This window comes from Euphorbia lathyris, chromosome 6 (genome assembly GCF_963576675.1).
Source record: "Euphorbia lathyris chromosome 6, ddEupLath1.1, whole genome shotgun sequence".
Classification (NCBI taxonomy): Eukaryota; Viridiplantae; Streptophyta; class Magnoliopsida; order Malpighiales; family Euphorbiaceae; genus Euphorbia; species Euphorbia lathyris.
The window spans coordinates 29,563,289-29,576,174 of record NC_088915.1 but is presented as its reverse complement, the minus strand read 5'-3'; the positions used below and the strand labels follow the sequence as shown (position 1 = coordinate 29,576,174).

Here is a 12,886-nt window from a genome sequence, read left to right as displayed (position 1 = left end):
CTAATATAACAAAATCGGTAGGAAAAATAAATTTATCGACTTTGACTAAAACATCTTCAATTATACCATATGGTCTCTTAGTGGTTTGATATGCTAATTGCAAAACCATATTGGTACGTTTGATATCTTCTTCTAAACCTAACTTGTTAAAAATAGACAACGGCATTAAGTTTATACTTGCTCCTAAATCACAAAGACAACTTGGGAATTCAATATCTCCCAACTTACACGGAATAGTAAAACACCCGGGATCTTTGAGTTTAGTGGGCAAATTACTTGACACGATTGAACTATAGTCTTCAGTTAACGAAATGGATGAAATTCCTTCCCAACTGATTTTCTTTGAAATTAAATCTTTTAAAAACTTACCATAGTTAGGAATTTGTGTGATTGCATCCATAAACGTTAAATTGATGTGCAAATTTTTAAGTTTATCCAAAAACGTTAGAAGTTGTTTGTCATAGTCCTTATTTCGGACTTTGTGCGGAAAAGGTGGCTTGGGTACAAAAGTTTTGGTACTTGTGTCAAATGGTGAACTATTTGTGTTTAAGATATCTTCTTTGGACTTTGGTAAATCAGTTCCTGGTAATGTTGCATCTTTAGGCATTTCCGGCCCTTCATAATTTTTCCCTGAACGAAGAGTGATAGCCTTCACCCGCTCTTTCGGATTTTCTTCCGTATGGCTGGGAAGACTTCCCTCTTTTCGGGATGGAATTGATTTAGCAAGTTGACCAATTTGAACCTCCAAATTATGGCTGCTAGATGAGTGGTTTTTAATAAGCTGATCGAATTTATTTTCGATCCGTTTAAAACCATCATCGTGATTACTTATTTTTCCACTGATAGCATCTATAAACTTGTCGATTTTAGAAGATAAAGTGCTAATCGTATCTCTTGAATGATTTTGATAATTAGTGGTACGATTTTGATTAGCACTTGCATTATTGTTATTGTTATCTTTCCAGTTAAAGTTAGGATGATTCCTCCATCCAGAATTATAAGTATTAGAATAAGGATTATTAGTTTGGTTTTGCCCTTGGACAAAATTTACCTGTTCTATCTCACTCATGTTTTCGTAATCCACATCCGTTTGGATTGGATTACCATTGGTATCGCGTGGTGCCATAAACTTATCAATTTTGTGCGATAAAGCAGAAAATTGGGCTTGTAACATCGCGACTGGATCAAGTTCCACTATACCTTTAACTGATGGTGTGGTTGAGGATGATGGTTTTGCCACCGGTATATGTCCACGTTCCGCGGGCCACATACTGCTGTTGATTGCCATTTCCTCCAAAAGTTCTCTTGCTTGGGCTGATGTTTTCTTCATAAATAGCCCTCCCGACATAGCATCTAATGAACCCCTAGTTGTAGGATTTAGTCCATTGTAAAATGTTTGCATTAAAAGTTCAACGGGTAATTGGTGGTGTGGGCATAAACGTTGAAGTTCTTTAAAACGTTCCCAAGTCTCATAAAGAGTCTCATTATCATTTTGAGAAAAAGATGTTAACTCCTTTATGACTCTTGCGGTTTTTGCTAAAGGAAAATATTTTGATAAAAATGCTTGGGCTAATTGTTCCCAAGTGGCAAAATTTGTGGCTGGCATAGAAGTTAACCATTCTTTGGCTCTATCCTTCAAAGTGAAAGGAAAGATGCGAAGTTTGATTGCTTCTGCAGTCACATCTGGGATTTTAAAAGTGTCACAAATTTCAAGGAAATTTGTTAAATGGGTGTTAGGATTTTCGTTAGGTAACCCGTAAAATGTTACATTATTTTACAACATATTAAGCAAAGCTGGCTTAATTTCAAATTGGTTTGCGGTGATTCTGGGTCTAACGATACTATTGGTCACACTGGCCACACCTGGCCTAGCGTAATCCATAAGTGTTGGTGGATCTGCCATTTTTTCTGGCTCGGTAAATGTTTTTACTGGAGTCTTATTTTTGTTTTTCTTGTTTTTCTTGTTCTTCCTAATGGTTTTCTCAATTTCTGGGTCTATAGGGTCTGGTACAATGCCTGAACTTCGAGAACTGCGCATGAACCTGAAATCTTGCACGAACCAAAACTACCTACAAAACAGAATTTGGAAAATAAATAAATTAGTAAATTAAAATTAATAAATTATAAAAGTTAAAATAAGTATGTTTAAACCTAGATTCGAAATAAAACACGAAAAATCTAAAATTTTGTCAAAAATTTTGGCGTTTCCCGGCAACGGCGCCAAAAACTTGTTGAGCGATTTCCGCAAGTGCACAGTATACGCTTGTAGTAATAAAAGATATCGAACCCACAGGGAACGCTTTTTAACTAAAAACTTATTTAATTCAGTTTTATTCACGTGTTTAGGTTTAACAAAAGAAAATCGTTTAATTGATTGAATTGGTTCGGATAAATTAGGATTAGATAAGAATATTATATTGAATTTAGAGAACAATTCCGTCTTGAGATTTTGATTATAAGATAGATACTTCCGTAATTGGAATAAATAGAAGGTATAAAACTTATTTTCATAAAGCAAAGAAAACAACTTTAACTTTGGTAAGATTATGGACATGTAATAATATAGGAATTTATTCAATTAAATGGCTTTGAACCGTAGAAATCTCTCTGGTTCGGAGCAGATTTCTACCTTAATCAAATTAGTATTTTATATCCGATAAGCCGCGATCAGCGATCATATCATCCGTAAAAACTAATTCTTTCAAGTGTTCAACAAAGTTCTTATATGAATAAGATGGAATAAAACGTTTTAATAAAAACACCAATTTATCATTTTGAAAATCATTTTGTCAGAACAATATCAAAATAACAACAGAAAGAATGTATTGAATAAAATAAATATATCATTAATGAAATGTGAATCTTCACAAGTTAATAGAGAAGTAGAAACATGGAAAGCATTGTGACGAAAACTTTGAGATCCGGGTTGTCAATCTTTCCCTCAAACTCCGTAGGTTTGTCAGACCCTTTTGCGCTTCAGCCGTTAATTCTTCTCGCTGAATCTTCGGAATAGAGACTTGGTTAGTCCGCTACCAGAATAAAAACTTGTCTCTGATCAACCTTTGAAACTAAACTAATACTGTGTTTATAACTAATCTAATAACAACTTGTGTACATCAAGTTTGTTTACAGAAATGAAATCTAACTTTCTGACTCTTTTCTGAATCAGAAACTCAACATAATAACTCTCTGATTTCTCTAACTTTTCTAACTTAGCCAACAACATTAATTTCTGAAATGGATCACTTATTTATAGTTGTTGAAGGGTTGTAAATGATGGGTCATGTCCGTTGGTGAAGGGTCGCTTTTATCCAAACGAACAGACGCGTTTCTCGGATTAAAACATGTGAAATATGTGCAGAATTCTTCGCTGTCTCATATGAGATTCTGAAAATCTCAGTCGCGACAGAGGGTGCAGGGGCGAGTTGAAGATTTCATTTTTCCAGAGTTCGGCTTTCGTATGTCGCGACTGAGATTATGAAAATCTCAGTCGCGACAGGGACTTGTCTCCCCGTCTTTCGACTGCTTCTTGTCCTCCTTGAGCGTTCTTTTGACTGATACGTATTCTTGGTATGTTTTTTAGGTTTTTCCTCCATTTTAGCTCCGTTTTAGCTCCTATTTGGATTTAACCAAATAATTAAGTACCTTGCATCAAAGAAGTAAATAAAGACGTAAAAGTATTCAAAATGAATATATTTAGCACGATTTCAATGCAAATTTAACGTATTTATATATGATATTTTAGGTATATTTTGGGCTTAACATTTTCTTTTGTACTTTCCTATCATGCACCCTTTTGGTTCGTTCTTTGTATAGCTTGGAATTCTCGTAGGAATTGTACCGGAGCTCATCCAGTTCGTGCAGCTGAGTTATACGTAGTTCACCTGAAAGTTTAGGGTCAAAATTTAAATATTTCAGTGCCAAATAGGCCTTATGTTCTAGTTCAACAGGTAAATGACAAGATTTTACGAAAACTAAATGATAGGGGGACATTCCTATGGGAGTCTTGAAAGCTGTCCGGTATGCCCAAAGAGCATCATCCATCTTAAGGCTCCAGTCTTTTCTAGCATTCCCTACTGTTTTCTCAAGAATACGTTTCAGCTCTCTATTTGACACTTCTACCTGACCACTAGTCTGAGGGTGGTAGGGTGTTGCAACCCTATGAGCCACACCATACTTTTGGAGCAACATGTCAAATTGCCTATTGCAGAAATGGGATCCCTCATCACTGATGATGGTCCGGGGGGTGCCGAATTTGGTAAAAATATTCTTTTTCAGAAATCTCATCACCACTCGAGCATCATTTGTGGGTAGATCTTCCGCTTCTACCCATTTGGAAACATAGTCAACCGCTACAAGAATGTATTGGTTGTTGTGCGACATGGGGAAGGGTCCCATAAAATCTATGCCCCAAACATCAAATAGCTCACATACGAGTATGCCTTGTTGAAGCATCTCATTTCTCCTAGAGATATTCCCTACTCTCTGACATGCATCACAATATTTAATATAGCTACTAACATTATTATGCATTTGTGGCCACCAAAACCCACTTTGGAGGATTTTTGCCACTGTCCTATCTGGCCCGAAGTGGCCACCTGGTTCTCTAGAATGACACATATTAATCACTGAATCTACCTCCTCTTCAGGTATACATCTCCTAATCATGCCATTAGTGTAGAATCGAAATAAATACGGTTCTTCCCAAAAATATTGTTTGTTCTCAAACATAAACTTACGTTTTTTGCTTGTATCTAAATTAGGAGGAAGAATGTTACCGACATTGTAGTTCGCGATGTCTGCAAACCAGGGGAGAGTTTTTACCGAATATAATGTTTCATCCGGAAATACCTCCTTGATCACCTCATGTTCTAAGGGTTGCTGATCTGACTCTAACCTGGATAGGTGATCCGCTATTACGTTCTCCACTCATTTCTTGTCTTTGATTTCGATGTCAAATTCCTGGAGTAGTAAAATCCAGCGGACCAGCCTAGGTTTTGCATCTTGCTTACTCATCAAATATCTTAAAGCTGCATGGTCAGTAAAAACAATCACCTTAGATAGCACCAAATAAGATCTAAATTTGTCAAAGGCAAAAACTACAGCTAGCAATTCCTTTTCAGTTATTGAATAATTATGGTGTGCATCATTTAAGGTTTTGCTAGCATAGAAGATTGGGCGAAAAAGTTTATCCACCCTCTGTCCAAGACAGGCTCCTACAGCTAGATCACTGGCATCGCACATTAATTCAAAGGGAAGGGACCAATCCAGGCTTACCATAACAGGTGCTTCAATTAATTTCTTTTTCAATAATTTCAAAGCAGACATACATTCTTCATTAAAATTAAAATCATCATCCTTTAGTAATAATTGAGTGAGGGGTTTAATGATTTTTGAGAAATCCTTTATGAATCGCCTATAAAACCCCGCATGTCCTAAAAAGCTCCTAACCAATTTTACATTGGTAGGAGGAGGCAGTTTTTCAATCACCTCAATTTTTGCCGGATCGACCTCAATCCCTTTTCCCGACACCTTGTGTCCTATCACTATACAATTTTGGACCATAAACTGGCACTTTTCCCAATTGAGTGCCAAGTTCTTGTCTTCACAACGTTCTAAGACTTGGTCTAGGTTTTCAAGATATTGATCAAAAGTAGGTCCTACAACACTAAAATCATCCATAAAAATCTCTAGGAACTCTTCAACCATGTCAGAAAACATAGCCATCATGCAGCGTTGGAATGTGGCAGGAGCATTACATAATCCGAAAGGCATCCGCCTATATGCAAAAGTTCCATAGGGACAAGTGAATGTGGTTTTCTCTTGGTCCAAAGGGTCCACAGGAATTTGCATATAACCAGACAACCCGTCTAAAGTGCAGAAAAATTCGTGCCCTGCCAAACGTTCCAACATTTGATCGATAAATGGTAAAGGAAAGTGGTCTTTACGGGTGGCTTCATTCAATTTCCTATAGTCAATGCATACATGCCAACCCGTAACCTTTCTAGTTAGGATTAATTCCCCTTTCTCATTTTCCATTACCGTTGTTCCCCCCTTTTTGGGCACACATTGCACCGAACTTACCCATTGGCTGTCAGAAATTGGAAAGATGATACCTGCATCGAGGAGTTTTATGACCTCGGCTTTTACCACCTCTTTCATGTTAGGATTGAGTAGATGGCTTGATCTATTTCTCAAGAAAAATCCTATGTGTGCAGATTTTGGGGTCGATACCTTAGATGTCATGGATTGACCACCTAAAGGCTCCTTTATGTTTTTTCAGCACCTCCACCAATCTTACTTCATGTTCAACTGTCAATAAAAAAGAGATAATAACGGGTAAATCTGTGGGAGGCTGAAGAAAAACATATTTCAAATTGCTGGGTAAGGGCTTGAGCTCCAGTTCTAGAGGTTCCTCCAGTGAGGTTTTAGGTTTAGGCTTGATCTCACGATCAAGGTCCTCTTTTCTACCCTTTACCCAATAACATTTTTCAGGTGGGAGGTCTTTGAATGGTTCATTTAAGTTCTCACATTCCTCACTACCTAAATCAAGTTCCAAAGAGGCCTCTCTTATGCTATGGTTAACTTCCTCAACACATTCATCTATCAACGCATCTACAAAATTACAGCTTTTGGAACGCTCCTGAGGAAATTTCATGGATTCATAAACATTAAATGTTACCTCTTCGTCTTGCACCCTTAGGACTAGTTTACCTCCATGAACATCTATGAATGTCCTACCGGTTGCAAGGAACGGTCTCCCGAGGAGAATGGGGACGGAGTCATCTTCTTCCATGTCGAGGACCACGAAATCGACTGGGAAGATTAGTTTATCCACCTTTACCAATACATCTTCAACTATGCCCCGAGGCCGTGCGACCGACCTGTCCACTAGCTGTAATGTCATATTTATGGGTTTGGGTTCTCCGAGTCCCAATTTCCTAAAAATAGATAAAGGCATTAGATTAATAATTGCTCCTAAATCGCATAGTGCCCTATCTATATGCATATTGCCTATCCTACACGGGATGGTAAAGCTCCCTTGATCTTTAAGCTTGGGGGTAATTTATGAGTGATTATGGTTGAAAATTGTTCTGTTAAGGCCACTATCTCATTCTCTGGCATTTCCTCTAGTGCTTCCATTAATGGAATATTGATTTCTAATCTACTGAGGATTTCCGAAAATCTAGCAAATTTCTTATCTAAGTTGGCCTTTTTCTGTTTCTGGGGAAATGGTAATTTTGGTGCATAAGGCCTAACTACTTTTTCTACAGCTGCTCCAGGAGCTGAAGTTTCAGACACGGGACCGAGGTTGCTTACCACTTTCAGTTCCTTACTTACCTGAGGTGATGGTTGTGTTTGTGATTGGGGTAGCACGAGTGTTTCCACTTCCTTGCCACTTCTCAAGGCGATGGCTTGAACGTTTACTCTCATGAGAGGAACGCCTCTTGGCATTCCCTTTCCTCCTGTTTGATCGCAGCGAGTTGGTTGCTCAAGATTCTACACACCTCCTCGTTGGCTGCAAGTCGGACTGATATCTCCCTCAAGAGAGCCATTATCCCTTCTGAGCGCTCTGGTTGCCTGTCATAAAAATCAGAATTAGAAGGGGGATATGGAAGATTATCCATGGGTGCTCCCGATCATAGAAGTTATAAGTTGGGGGTTCAGAGTTATACCTTTGACTATTACCCAAATAACTTACATTCTCACCTCTAGGTATATGGTGTTTGACATGGCATACCTCACCGGGGTGATTCTGGCCACATCGTGCACAAAATGGTGTCCTTGGTTGATTGTTACGGCCAAAGGAGGCCACAAGGGAATCCATTTTCTTGTTGAGGTCAGTCATGGACGGTTTTGGAGTTCTGTTGTCCATGATTGCTGAAAGGAAGATTTTACAAGTATATAAGAAGTATAATACTTGATGCGCCGGTTAGGAGAACCGAAGAGTGGCAAAGGGATGTAGTGGTGAGGGGTAGGGGAAGACCTAAGCAAACTTGGAGGAGGGTGATCGAGAGTGATATGAGTTTATTGGGAATTGAGGAAAATATGGTAGTGGATAGGACGGAGTGGAGGGAGCGAATCTGTGTCGCTGACACGACTTGATTTTCACGGTTTTATATGATGGTTCATGTTAGCCGACCCCGAATCATTTCGGGACTAAGGCTTTGTTGTTGTTGTTGTTATAAGAAGTATAATACTACAAATCGTATGAAACGATTGTATGACGATATATTAACAAGTATTTGTATAAACAAGTATAAATTTAAACAAGTGCATATATAAACAGGTATAGAAATAAACAAGTGTAAATATATTATGAACAAATACAAAAGATATGAACAAGTATAGAAGTTATAAAGAATTATATATAAACAGGTATAAACGATATAAACAAAGGATATTCACAAAGGAATGCCTAAACTAACAAATTGACCTTTGGTTCGATATTGCAGAAGAAATAAATCCCCGGCAACAGCGCCAAAAACTTGATGCGCCTCCGTTAAAGAAGGCTCACTAAGGGATAAGTGTACCCTGTCGTTATCAAGTAATAAAATCTGGAAAGTCCAGGTATCGAATCCACGGGATTTATTTACTACAAGTATCGAGCTACTTGGTCTCAGGTGTTATCTAGGCTATGTGGGTTTTGAGTTTGTTTTGTTTAAGTTAATCTACTCCTAGTTGAATTATGCTACTCCTAGCTAAGTTATACTAATTCTGATAACTTGTGAAAAAATCCTTGATCGGAGCACTTTCCTGTGAGGCGCCGTTGGGATCAGTAAGTGTACCTTTGATCCTAGGAAGCTGGGGTATTTATATAGGTTTATGTAACCTTCAGCATTAATGGGGAAGCAGGTGAAGAGTCATGTCATTACTCATCTTTAATTGCTATCAATTCTCCATTAATCCCAGCATTTAGCATCAAAACCCTCAGAGTTGAGGTATTCGAACAGTCAAGTCTTTATTCTCCTTTAATGGCTATTAATTGCCATTTAATTGTATTTATTCCCATTCATGGATGGTAATAAAGGCGCCTTTTCGTATTCTTTGATCCGTCAAGGCGTATGTACGCTCTCCTTGAGAGCTATGGCGGGTCTCCACTACTCACTCTCATCGGGCGTATCTCGTTATGGCGTATCTCGCCATGGTCCACGTGATGTGGCATAATGCTAGAAACTCCTTCATTTTCTTCATTATTTATATATTCACCCCTGCATTAATCCTGCAATAATTGTCATTAATTCCATATTAATCATGCATAAATATATCTTTTAGAAGGAATAATGGTTTGCCATTATTTCTATTAATTTTTCCTTATTCCTTTATTCAAGAATAATTTGGGTTGTTATCAGAAGCCCCCCCTAAAGGTATAAAAAGCTCTTTAGGGCTGTTTAAATGGTGTTTCATTTTTCTATCTTAGAGGAAAGTGGACCCGCCCTAGATGGGGGATCACATATGGATATGATACGCTTTTTGGGGATTTTGCTTCTTCATGGATAGGTGGCCAACCGTATCCATTGTTAGCCTCTAGGGGCTTCTTGAGAGTTATATTTCCTTTAGAATGGAATAACCTACCCTTTATGGGACCATTTGTTCCTACCACATAGGATTATGATTCGCCTTAGGGACTTCTTTTCTTCAGTTCTGTCATATTGAGGAGAATGACCCGCCCTTAGGGATCAGTAAGAATGATCATCCATTTAGGGACTTTTGTGCATTTTGTGGGGGGTTTTGACACTCTAGGCACTTGCCTTTTTAGCATTTACTCATTTTCCAAAGTGTTTTTACTTTGCATTTGTGAAGACGAGACTTCATTGCTTTTGATGAAGACGAGGCTTCATTGCTTTTGATGAAGACGAGGCTTCATTGTTTGGATGAAGACGAGGCTTCATTGTTTTGATGAAGATGAGGCTTCATTATTTAGATGAAGATGAGGCTTCATTATCTTGGATGAAGACGAGGCTTCATTATTTAGAGATGAAAACGAGGCTTCATTATTTGGATGAAGACGAGGCTTCATTATTTAGAGATGAAGACGAGGCTTCATTATTTGGATGAAGACGAGGCTTCATTATCTTGTATGAAGATGAGGCTTCATTATTTAGAGATGAAGATGAGGCTTCATTATTTGGAGATGAAGATAAGGCTTCATTATTTAGATGAAGACGAGGCTTCATTATCTTGGATGAAGATGAGGCTTCATTATTTAGAGATGAAGACGAGGCTTCATTATTTGGAGATGAAGACGAGGCTTCATTATTTGGATGAAGACGATGCTTCATTATTTGGATGAAGATGAGGCTTCATTATCTTGGATGAAGACGAGGCTTCATTATTTAGAGATGAAGACGAGGCTTCATTATTTGGCTGAAGACGAGGCTTCATTATTTGGATGAAGATGAGGCTTCATTATTTAGAGATGAAGATGAGGCTTCATTATTTGGAGATGAAGACGAGGCTTCATTATTTGGATGAACCCTTTTCTTTCCAGAACTATTTTTACTAATGCATTATATCTTTTAGCAAGTAACTTTTTAGAATCTGGTTTAGGATTTCTCCGATTGTTTAGGGTAGGTGGCCAGCCGTACCCCAATGTGTGAACCTTTGTGAAGGTTAGAAGCTTTTATTCCTGGTGAGGAAGTTAAGCTGCCTTAGGCGATCGATTTGCTTCCTATCTTTGAGGTGAATCGATCCGCCGCTAGGTCTTGAGACTCTTCTTTGGGAAGAGTATTTGAGAGTGTAAAGTTCTCACGTCTGAGAAATGTTTTAACTCTGTCTCTGATGACGATCAATTGTTTCCTATCTTTGAGGTAGATTGATCCGCCGCTGAGATTATTGTTCTCCTATCTTTGAGGAGAAAGTTTAGGGTGTAATTTTCTCATGTTTGAGATAATTTTAACCCGCTTTTGATGGTGACCAATATTTTTCCTGTCTTTGAGGAGAGAGTTGAGCTCATTTGAAAGCTCTTGAGGGTCTGTGCTTCTTATCTTTGTGGAAAGGGGATCCGCCCGTGATGGGGATCAATTGTCATATCTTTGAGGTAATTGATCCGTCTGTGGAACTTTTCATTCGCCAGCCACTGGGCGTATATCAGGAATAAAAGCTAGGCAAATGAATATAAGAAGTATGGCGAGAAAGAATAAATTATAAAATATAGGATACTATAACAGTTTAATGCACATATAAGAATACTTAAAAATATTGATTTTTAGGCCTATGGTTCCGTCTTTTCTGATCAACTAGAACCGCATCCTCAATGATGTTTAACTTATGAGTAATCACATCTGGGCTTACTCCTGTGGGGATCTCATTCTCCTATGCAAATAGGCTTTCAGACTCAATGAGAACTTTCGTAACATCCTCCTTGATCTCAGGTTTTAATCCTTTGGCGATCCACACCAGCTTTCCATCAGCAATAAGGAGCGTTTCTGTGTCGCCCAAAGCTGTAGTGACAAGTTCATCTTCCTCACCTTCGTCATCTTTGAATTATGGGCGGATCGATAGCGGCGCCGAGTAGGTCTCTTGAACCGCCTTTTGGTTCCCGCTAATCATTATTCCTCCTTTGCTGGTGGGAATGTACATTGCCATACGATGGATGGAAATTAGGGCTGCAACCTCTGAGATGAATGGCCGCCCAAGAATGATGTTATAAGTTGATTGTCCATTCATAATAGAGAACTCCAGATCACTAATCCACGCTTGACCATCATCCGCCAGCTTGCATTCCAAAGTTACCTGGTCCTTGGTCCGGATAGTGTGACCTGTCACTCCCATGATGTCAACAATGGTTGTTTCTATTTGGATCGGATCAACCTTTAGTTTGGCGAATGCACCTATGGTGATGACATTGCAAGAACTGCCCGTATCTACCATTACTCGCTTCATTTCATCTCCCATCCTTCAATTGTCAACGCATCTGTATGTGGAGAGATTACTGGACCTGTTTCTGCAAAAGGGGCAATTGAGGGATGTTTTATCTAGAACAGATATTTTTGCTTTTTCCACGGGTGGCTGATATACTGGTCCATCTGCTCTGACATTAATGAAACTTTTGAATTTCTTTTTGGGATCTGTCTTTTGCTTGTCATCTTGTTATTTGTTATTCTGGACAAAGCTATCTAGTTTGCCAGCTCCCAGCAAGCTTCAGTGTGGTGGCCAACCTGTAGTACGCTTTGGCGTTTCTTCCAACGGTTACATGCTCCCCTCCTTTGGGTTCGGGATATGTAATGTCCCGCTTATATTGATTCTTTTCTTTTATATTGTGGCAAGTTGGAAGCTTTAATCATTTTTTTCGCCTCGTACCCCATGATTCGCGCTGTGAATGGCAAATTCCTGTTAACTGGATGGCGTATCTTTCTGCATTGTTCTCTTGTTTATCTAGAGCGGCATGCACTCGCCTTTCAATCTCATCATTCGTGTGTTCAATGTTGAATCATGATGGTGAAGTCGGCTCTTGATCTTGATCTCGATCATGTTCAGGTTATGCTTGGAGCTATGGTTTAACGCGGATGGATGTTGTCACAACCGTGGGAGCCATTTTATCTAGCTTCGAATATATTGTCTCCGCATCCTTCAACATTTTGCTAACATAATAGATGGAGAACTGCTGACCTTTTTCTTCTTGAATAACCACGGTGCACGTAGCTTTATCCATGACAGATTGATACAAATGCAGGTCTCCCCTTCAGATTGGTCTGCTCATCAAGGGTGGTTCTGCTAGGAATTGTTTTATACCTTGATATGCTTGTTGACAATCTTTCTAGTACGATGATCTGCCCGTTCAACCTCTCGATCTTTCTCACCCATAGTGGGGCTTTCATTTAGGCGCTCTTTTCATCTTTTTCCTCACATGGCTTTTATTTAGGCGCTTTTTTCACCTTTTTCC

General features: G+C 38.8%; 1 non-coding gene across 1 annotated transcript; it reads left to right on the top strand.

Moving 5' to 3' along the window:
- The first annotated feature begins 1,418 nt into the window (after positions 1 to 1,418).
- Positions 1,419 to 1,525, top strand: LOC136234402 (small nucleolar RNA R71). The gene has a single exon (XR_010691286.1). It is a non-coding gene; the product is annotated as a small nucleolar RNA R71 (small nucleolar RNA).
- The last annotated feature ends 11,361 nt before the right edge of the window (positions 1,526 to 12,886 follow it).